This window comes from Zingiber officinale, chromosome 11A (assembly GCF_018446385.1).
Source record: "Zingiber officinale cultivar Zhangliang chromosome 11A, Zo_v1.1, whole genome shotgun sequence".
Classification (NCBI taxonomy): domain Eukaryota; kingdom Viridiplantae; phylum Streptophyta; class Magnoliopsida; order Zingiberales; family Zingiberaceae; genus Zingiber; species Zingiber officinale.
Genome location: NC_056006.1, coordinates 64,535,062 through 64,546,078, shown reverse-complemented (window position 1 = coordinate 64,546,078; position 11,017 = coordinate 64,535,062).

Here is an 11,017-nt window from a genome sequence, read left to right as displayed (position 1 = left end):
AGGAGATTTACCTGTTGCCAGTGCGATCCTCCAAATCGACTGGACTTTTGCTCAGCACTCGACGCTTCCGGACTTTCTGCTGGACATCCGCTTTCCGGCTAGTCCAGTCTTTCACCTGGTTCGCGACACCAGGACTTTCCACCTAGGGTTACCACCCCCTAGGACTTTTGCCTGAAGAAATCGACCTGCCAATACTTTCCGCATAGGGTTACCTCCCCCTATGACCTAGGGTTACCACCCCCTAGGGTTTTTCCCTTTGCCTAACCGCAGCTAGGACTTTCCTGAAATACTCAAGCAGACTTGTTAGATCACAAGGTACCTTAACTTTGAATCATTTGTCATTATCAAAACACGAGTTCGATCGTCAGATTTTTCCCGCATCAACAGAGCCTCCTTGGACTGGATCACCTTCATGATGTCCTTCTTGTTGAAGCCCTTCTTCTTTTTGTAGAGCTTTCTTACCAACTTGACAAGTTTAGCTATGATCTCGTTGTCGTCATCGTCAAAGTCTGGTTCTTCTTCTAAGTCCAATTCGATTCTGCGTCTTGCTTTTGGTTTGTGCGCTCTACTTGTACCTGCAATCAAAGCTATACCCTTCTCGGCCGATTGAGTGTTAATTTATTCATGTAATTCAAATTTAGAAAATAATTCATTTAGTTTAATTAAAGATAAATCTTTGGATACCTTGTAAGCATCTACCATGGATGCCCACAAGGTATTCCTCGGAAAGGCGTTTAGGGCGTACCTTAGGACGTCGCGGTTCTCCACTTTTTGTCTGATTTCGTGGAGTCCGTTGAGCATATCATGTATTTGGGCATGAAGCTGGCTAGCCGTCTCACCTTCCTACATTTTTATGTTATATAATTTATTAAACAGTAAGTCACGCTTACTTACCTTTTTGTCGGATGTGCCCTCGAGCAACTTGATCAGCTTTTCCCACAATTCTTTGGCGCTCGAGAATTGGCTGACACAGTTTAGCTCCTCCTTCTTAATCTACATTGGAGAGTGCAGGTCGCTTTGGCATTGGCTTCAACCTTTTTTATTACACTTGCGTTCCAGTTCTCGCACGAAACTAGTTTTCCCGAGCCGTCGAGTGGAAGCTAGATCCCAGTCTTGATGATCATCCACATCTCGAACTGGGTCTGGAGGTATGACTCCATACGATCTTTCTAGTAGCCGAAATCTTCACCGGTGAAGAGCGAAGGGTGGGCTGTGTTGTAGCCTTCTTGATGGGCCATTTGAGAAATAAATCTTGCACGCAGAAAAATAAACAACAAAGATTCCAAGACTAGGTCTTGGATTTAGTAGTGCGGAAAAAAAATAAACATGCGAACTTGAGTGGTGTTGCACAAACTTTGAGGAAAAATTCGATTACGAAAAACTAGATCAGAAGACAGAAATAATATTGATTCTGATTGATTCCGAAAATCTAAAAATCACTACAAAAAAATGCTTAATTGGTGGTTGCACCAGAAGGCACTGAAATTCCGTTCTGTTTTAATTTCCCCTATACAAAAATTGTGCAAGTACAGAACTTTTCCTAGAAATCCACATGTTTAACCGGACATGTGTTTGATCAATCGAGCAAGTACTTGACGGATCAAAGCACACTTTGATCAAAGCACAAGATCGCTAGCCTCTTGTGTTGGTATTCAGGATCGATACAAAGAAATCTAAACTAATTACACAATAGAATCAAAGAACTAGTTGTACCTTTCTTTTATAGCCAAAGACCTCTTGATCTTCTATTGTATTCCTCGCCTCTTCTTAGATGTCGTGTAGGCAACGATCTAGCACGACAACAAACACCCTTCCCCTCTTTTCTTCCAAACCGCCGACCACCAAGAGAAGCTCTAGGATGTGGCACCTTCTCCTCTTCTTCTTCTTTTCCAAGCCGCCGCCCACCAAAGGAAAGAAAGAGGCGCCGGTCCTAGGAAGGAGGAGGCGCCGGCCCTAGCAAGGAAGAGAAGAGAATTGTGGGAAAATTAGGCTTTAGGGGGTGTCACCTACTCCCTTTTATAACCCTTGCCGCCGGCCCTACGAAAGCAAGATTAACCAATCCGTGGATGGGTGGATGCGAGGCTTTATATAGAGGCTACAACAGGGACCTAGAGGAGAAATTGATCTAGGCCTTCTGATGGGCTTGGGCTTCCTGTGTTCGGCCCGAACACTCAACTCAAGTCCATCAATAATAACCCATACCACTAAAGGGTTATTATTGAACTACCTCACTAATCCTATATTAAATATGGGCTTCTTCTTATCATTAGTGTGTTAATCTTCCTATGTTTAAATGTAACACCCCTAGAAAGCCTAGATAAGAAAATAAGGGTAATGAGAGTACGAATGAAAAGAAGATGTAAATATTCTATATTAAGATGGATTTAGATGATTAAAACTTTATGAAAGAAAAATAAAGTTGAGAATATAATCATCTATGCATGATTTAAAATGTATGTAATTAATGTAGACAAAAGGAAGAAATATGAGATAATATGTACATGTATGAAATATTTATGCATAATGCATAATATGGAAATATACGAATTATTATGTACAAAAGAAAATAAAATGTTAGAAGAGAGATTGAACCTTGGACCTCTTGTAAGGAACATGTATAGGATACCAAAGGGGATAGGAGAATTATTGATAAGGAGAGAAAGGATTAAGTAGTTAAGAATAAGAAAGGATTCTTTTTACTTAAAAGAAAAGGAAGTAAAAAGAAGTAAAAATATGCATAACCAAGTTTTGATCCTTGGTTCTCTTGTGGATGCATGCATTAACCAAGTGGGATAGAAGAGGATATTGTAAGAGGAGAGATAGAAAATTTTATTAAAGGAGAGAAAAGAGAGAAATTAAGGGAAAGAAAAGAGAGAACTAAAAGGCATATCTCTAGAATATTCTTGTCATTTAAGGGGAGAAATGAATAGGGAGGATGAATCAAGTCAAGTTCCCTCCCCTCCTTTTAGTATAAATAGGCATGGAGGGGGGCTTCAACTTCATCCTCAACCCACTCATCCTCTTCTCCTCCCTTTGTGCCGAGACCTCCCTCTCCCTCTCTTTTCTTCTTGTTGCCGAGCAACACAAGAGGAAGGAAGCTCCTCTTCCTTCTCACTCCCTCCCTCTTCTTTCTTTCTTGTTGTTGCCGAGCAACACAAAGAGGAAGAAGCCTCTTATTCCTCCTCCTCTCCACCAAAAGACCTAGCCACTCCTCTCCTCCATTGGTGCCGAGCAAAGCAAGCAAGGAAGAAAGGTTCACAAGCAAGTTCTCAACTCTAGGAAACTTAAGCGAAGAAGGTAAGCTTCCCCTCACCTGTGGTACAAGGCTTTTTATATATTTTTCAGATTTTATGAGGATTTTAAAACCTAGAAACAAGATTGAGAAAATTCGGTTAAGAAAAGCCTTCGAAATCTAGTAAGGTTTAACTAAATCTACACTACATGATAGATTTTCTATGCCATGGAAAAGGGATCTTCTTCATGTTTTTACACCTATATGATGCTTGATCAAAGGAGTACTTAACCCTAGAATTTTGGCCAAAAATATTTTTAAGAGGCTAGGGAAATTATTGTTTTACCCAACTAGTACGAGGTCCTCCCTATGAAATGTTAAGGATCATGTATTAGTTTTCTTGCTTAGAAGATAATTGAAAATAAAAGAAAACCCACTCCTATATTTCGGCCAAGGAAGGGTTTAGGGTTAGGAAGACCCTTAAATTTAAATAAACATGCTCATGTGATAGAATACAAAGATCTTAAAAGATTCGTACGTTGAATATTGTTAGAACTTCATGAATTCTTTCTTAGGGTTTTCGGCCATGATGAAATGGATAGCTTAGAAAAGCTTAAACAAAATGTTAATATGTTCAAGACCTTTGTGGGGTCATGATATGAAAGTTGATTAATGCTCTCATATTTAATTGGAATGTAGAAAATGAGTACATGATATAAGACAAGTAAGATCACAAGAGTCCTAGCTTATTTATGATCCAATTTTATGTATGATATTCTTAGTAACTTTTGCCATGATATTTACTTAAGCTTTCCATGCTTTAAGTCACTTAAGAGACCTAGCTTAAGGACTAGTAGGTTTCGGCCATGAAGGAAATAAAAGAAAAAGGGAAAGAAACCTAGGATATGCTATGAAATTATGTTATATGCCATGATATGTGATAACATAGGAAATGTTATACATAATGAGAAAAGAATGAAATTTATGTTATGTAAATGCCATGATATGTGATAGCATAGGAAATGCTATACATAATGAAGAAATGCTATGTTATGTAATATGCCATGATATGTGATAGCATAAGGAAATGCTATACATAATGAAGAAATAAAACTATGTTATGTAATATGCCATGATATGTGATAGCATAAGGAAATGCTATACATAATGAAGAAATAAAACTATGTTATGTAATATACCATGATATGTGATAGCATAAGGAAATGCTATACATAATGAAGGAATAAAATTATATTATGTAATATGCCATGATATGTGATAGCATAAGGAAATGCTATACATAATGAAAAGAAACGAAAAAGGAAATGCATGAAAGATTGTTAAGGACATGATATGATAGTTATGCATGATATGTTATTTTGTATGGTTTGTACCAAGGGTGGGCTCCGTAAACGCCCCGGGGTCGATGGAATAAGACTCGGGCCTCGTCAGTAATGGGCTTCTGAATGCCCTAGGTCGATGGAGTAAGACTCGGGCCTAGTATGTATGTATGGTAGGGTTCAAGACTTGCTACCTTGGACCTACTTAAGAAGCGCGCGCATGATGTATGTGGTACAAACCGGGATCCCCTCAATGATGATATTAATTTCAAGTATTTATAAGTATAAGTTTTCAAATTCATGATGCATTGCCTACATATGTGCTTTAAATTACCTGATGATTAGATATAATGCCATGTGATATTATGATATGAATATGATACTCTTGTATGTTATATGCTTATGATACTACGCATGATATTAATATACGATGATTCGGTTTTAGTGAGTAGGAAAGGAACTTACTGAGCCATGAGTGCTCATAGCTTACTTTCCTTGTACCGCAGATAAAGAAGCTGGATGAGCTAGAGGAGCAACAGGAGGAGCAGATAGTGATGTGTGTGGTAGTGGCTCGGCAAAGAACGATCCGGACAAATTAATATGATTAGTTATAGAATCAACATATGCACATTTGAACAAATCAGAATATGTGATATTATGCTTAATAACTTTAAATTCTTTAAAGTTTTTATTCTTCCGCTGTTATAACTAAAGCATGTACGTAAGTAGTATAAGAACGTAGCGCCGCCTTTGGTTGGGTAAGAAGGGCGGGCGTTACATTAAAATATCGTATGTCCGTTAATTAAATGAGTTACTTATAACTCAATTAATTAACATCTGATTCCAAGAGTAGTACCACTCAACTTTATTATCATGTCGGACTAAGTCTACATATAGGGTTTACATAACAATCCTTATGAGCTCCTCAAGGGGACATCATCAGCCTAAATAATTAGGACATAGATTCCTTCTATAATCAACAACACACAATATAAACAGTAATATCTCCCAACTCATCAGGCCTATTGATTTAACGAATAAATCTCACCCATTTATAGGTTAAAGAAATAAATACTAAGTATAAATTCTTATTATTATATAGGGATTAAGAGGATGCACATCCATAATAATAGAGGTTTTATTCTTTTATGTAGTCAGTTCAAATCAAATAACCTCAAACGGTCCTTCTCAATACACACATAGTGTACTAGTGTAATTTATAGTCAAGACAGACTAATACCAAATTACACTATAACCATTCCAATGGTTTGTCCCAATCCATCTTGGTTATGAGCTACTATTTATAATTTATAAGGAACCAATAACATGATCTTCCGTGTGACACCGTACACCATGTTATCTACAATATAAATTAAATTGACATCTACATTGACATATATATAAATATAAAATGTAAACATTTAACCAAAGTGATTCTCATTTCAAAATATTTCAAAACAGATGTTCATACAAAAGCTAGGCTTATAGTATACATCCCAACCATCTCCCACTTATACTAAAATACTATGCTGCCATAAATGTTGCCATACATCTTATTCTCATCCCCTCAACATGCCTATCAAAAGCTCTGGCCGGAAGGGCCTTAGTGAAAGGATCTGCCAGGTTATCTGCTGATGTAATCTTGGCGACAACAACCTCTCCTCGTTTATGATGTCTCATATCAGGTTGTACTTGCGCTCAATGTCTTTACATGCCTTATGGGCTTCTGGTTCATTCGAGTTTGCTACTGCACCACTGTTATCACAATAAATTTTGATAACTTTGGGCAAACCAGGAATCATATCTAATTCCATCAAGAAGTTTCTGAGTCATACAACTTCTTTGGCTGCCTCAGAGGCTGCCACATATTCAACTTCCATGCTGGAGTCTGAAATGTATTTCTACTTATCACTCCTCGATGATATGGCTCCACCTCCCAAAGTAAACACATACCCTGAGGTTGATTTACTACTGTCCTTATCTGATTGAAAATCCAAATCTGTGTAACCCACAGGGAGCATATAATCTCTAGTCCTTTACAAGTACTTTAATATATGCTTCACAACATTCCAATATCCCGGTCCTAGGTTACTTTGACATATGCTAACCATGGCCACGACAAAATAGATATCTAATTTCGTACATAACATCGCATACATTAGGCTTCCTACAGCCAAAGCATAAGGAACTGCCTTCTTCTCCTCTATCTCCTTTGGTGTCTCAAGACACATCTATTTAGATAAAGGTACTCCATGCTGAAAAGATAGAAAACCTTTCTTGGAGTTTTACATGCTAAAAGGAGCTAGGATAATATCAATGTATGAAGCTTGGGATAAGCACAACATCCTTTTCTTACGATTCCTTATTACTTTGATCCCAAGAATATGTCCACATTCTCCCATGTATTTCATATTAAACTGCTTGGACATCCATACTGTAAGATATAATAAAATTTAAATAAATAGGGTTATTTGAGAAATAGCCTTATAAATTTTTTTTGGAATTTTTAGAAATTTTCTGAGAATTTTTCGGAGTTTGTACAACGGGTTTTGAGGGGATCAATTACGGGTACGGATAAAGCCGGTTTGGGATACCGTTTAAATGAAGAAATGTTTATTTATATAATTCCTTTTTTCTTATTTCCTCCCCCAAAATGCTGATCCCAACTTCTTCCTCCTCCTTCCCCGATCTCCCTCTCTTCTCTGTTCTCTCTCGCGGACGATAGGAGCCGACGGGAGCAAGGCTTCAGCTCCGGCACTATTCCTTCGGTCGGCATCAATCCATTAGCTCAGATCCAACCGAAGCCTTCTCCTTCTCGCTCTAATCTCTCTGTTCTCTCACGGGGATGAATCGACGCCGATCGTGGACGAATCGACGCCGACGATCACCGGTGTAGATCTATTTCCGGTGCATCAAGGGTGAGCTAGCTTGTTCTTCCTTGATTTCCCTTAAGCCTCAGCGCCAAATCTTCCCTCGATTCCTCCTCTTCCTTTGGTGGCGTTGTGCCCTAGCAGAATATTGAAGGTAAGAGATCTACCTAGGTTATGATTTGAGGTAGGTGAATTGTTTAACTATGGATTTGATCCGTGATCTCCAATCTTGTGATTGATCATCTTCTTTTTGCTTGATTCTGGCCAGCACATCCCTGTCAACAGATTGGTACGCTTGAGGTAAGGTTAGGTTATTAATTAGGTGGTTATTTGGATTTGGGATCTCCAATCTTGATCTCTATTCTGTTCTGTTCTTTCTGTAGTGTTCTTGGTACCGGTAGCAACCCATCCACTAGAGAGGAGGAATTTCCAAAGAGGTCTACTGTGGTATTCTTTGATCCAGCAATCAATAGGGGCTGTGAATCGAGTTATGTGTTGGGATTTTGATACATGATGTATTGTATTAAATTAGGTTTATGTGTAGGTTTGATTGGAGGTTGTAATTAGTGGCTGATTGTGATTAGATTTATTTGCTTAGATTAAACTAATGGAATGATTAGGGTTAAGGCAATTAACCCTACTCAACTATTGGATTTAATGTAATTTAGATTTCTAATCTAATTGGTGATTAGGGATTAGTTAACTAACCCTAATTGACTGTTAGATTTAACTAGGTAGGTTGTGATTGCGGTGATTAGGGTTTTTCCCTAATTTAGTTTTAGTGATTTTGTTTAGCTATTCATTTGGATTTAGCTAAATAAAGTATATATATTGTTTGTTGACACTGGACTCTGATTTCGAGACGGGCGTCTTGACTTTGGATTGTTTGACTTGTACCTTCTATTTGAGGTGGGTACCCTTTGACTTATCTCTTGATAGTGTCTTATGATATGTGCAGTTTATATATACTTACTAGTGTTGGAAGTTAGTACTTCCCTGGTTTAGTTTAGTTGATACCTAATATATGCTTCTACTGATAGCTGCTATACCTTAATCTAGAATGCTTTTCTTTCTGGTTATGTTTATCTGTGTTCATAGAGATAGAGGTATTTATTGTGCTTTCCTCTATACTAGATTAGTTGATTGATATGTTGGATATGTGATGTTAGATTTATGTTGTTTATTATCCTTGTTATATATGTGTTGATCTTTTTGGAACCTACACATATGGAGGAGTATATGTTCATGTATGACATACTGTAGCCGCATGCACCATATTGCATGATTGCATGCTGGGTGATTGACGACTCCATTATTGTTGAGCTCGTCGGCCGGCTACATGGGCCTGCACACAAAGTGACCACTGCATGGGTAGTGGCACAGCACTCAGGGTGTGTATGGCAGGTTGCCCGATGGTGCTCCACTAGGACGGTCATGGGTAGCGTGACAAGAGCGTGGTAGCACGCCGGGGCCCCTCCCCGTCATTGTGTACCGGGAGATGAGAGCATTGCGCTCCCTCACTATGTTTAAGGTAGGAGGATAGGTGTACTCCGACAGCATCCCATCCACTCGGTCACTCATCAGGGGTAGTGACGGCAGAGTGCACAGTTGTCACAACCCTATCCACTCGGTCTCACCATTGTGTGTGAGATGGCTGAGCATGGCAGTAGGGGTGACCAGGACATGTCATTTGCATCATATGCACAGATTTCATTATTTGTGATTGATGCATTTTGGTGATTGCATATGATTGACATGCATACAGGTTTATGACACTCTCGGTCTGATGACCCTGTTACCCTTATGAGTACAGTTTATTTCGATTATGCATTTCTTATTATTCTTGCAGAGTGGTTATATGCTTATTGTTCTTGCAGTTTATCCATTATGCATATTATTAGTTATCGTTAGGAGGGATACTATATTTATCTGTTAGTACTTATAATTATTCTTGTAGTTATATGTTGTTGTACATGTCTATTGGATTACCTGCTGAGTTCTTTAGACTCACACCGTTACCTTACTACTTTTCAGGTTGAGGCCGTCGGGAGATATTCCAGTCGCTAGCCCCCTTTATCGCGAGGATTTCTTGTTGTCGGGATATGTTTTGCTTTTGCATCTTATATACTTGTGATGTGGGTTTTGTATTGTGGACTTTATATCGAACACTTGGGTTTACTACTTTTGGTTTTCCGCTGCGGATATTTTAATTACTTCGTAGACTTTGTTTCTTCGTTGTAGTAGAATAGAAGGTTTTACATATATCTACGATGATTTTTTTTTATCGTCTTCCTTTATATAACTGCATGGATTGTTCATATTATATCTGTGTGGAATGTTGAATATAATAGCGTGGATTGTTACCTATTTGTGTGTATTATTCCGACCCTGTGGGCCGATGGTTGAGATATATGAATTTCTGGATTCATATTGTCACCCGTACAGGGGAGATGCTGTCGAAATTTCTTCTGGCAGGAACTACCTGGGGCGTGACAATTTATTTGGTATCAGAGCAAGGTACACGATACTTGCTCTTCATTTTAGATTTTTGAGGTTTATCTGATACCAATTTATTTGGTATCAGAGCAGGTTACGATACTTGTTTTGCTAGTTTTGGATTTTTTCGACTTTATCTGATACCAATTTATTTGGTATCAGAGCAAGTTTACTATACCTGCTTCCGTGTTATGGACTTGTGAGTTTATCTGATACCAATATTTTTGGTATCAGGTACACGATACTTGCTTTTTGTTTTGGATTTTGGACTTAGTCTGATACCAATTTATTTGGTATCAGAGCTAGGCTCCGATTTCAGATTTTTTTTGTGTTCTGGAGTTTGCGAGCGTATCTGGATATTTTCGGATTTGTACGGATTCCGTCGATTTTTTCATTTCAGAATTCCAAGGTACTTTGACGAGGTTTTATTGGTTCTATTTAGGGACTAAGCAACGACAGGACATCTCCAGATGACAAATAGGTAAATGAGGTAATTTTATAGTTCTTATGCCTATAGTGGTATCTGGGTAACATTTTGTTTATAGATATGACACATACACGTGTTCTAGTACATAGACGTGGTCGTCCACGTAAGAGGGCGATAAATTCTCCGGAGACAGAGTCTTCAGAGAGATCTGCTCGGGTCGAGCCTGCTCGTCAGGGACAGACTCCTCAGGGTATTGTGAGCACGTCAGGTCCTCAGATCCCAACGGTTCAGATTTCAGAGGTACTTACCTCGACTATACCACCAGTGGTACCACCGTCGGCATATCCAGTACCTCCCCCATCAGCAGTACCCATAGCATAACCAGCACCCCCTCTAGCCGTGCCTCCAGTCGCCCCTACTCATGCATACTCAGTAGTTCCACCAGCAGTACCCACCCCAGTTTATGCGGCAGCACCAGTGGTACCCCTTCCAACCTATCCCTCAGTACCACCCATAGGATCAGCTCCCGTGGTTCTGACTAGTTCCACAGTGATTCCCATGGATATAGTTGCAGCACGAGCACGGATTCCAGCCTTGGCAGAGTCAGTGAAGAGCCGATTCACATTGTTCCGTGGGGAGACTGATTCGAGCA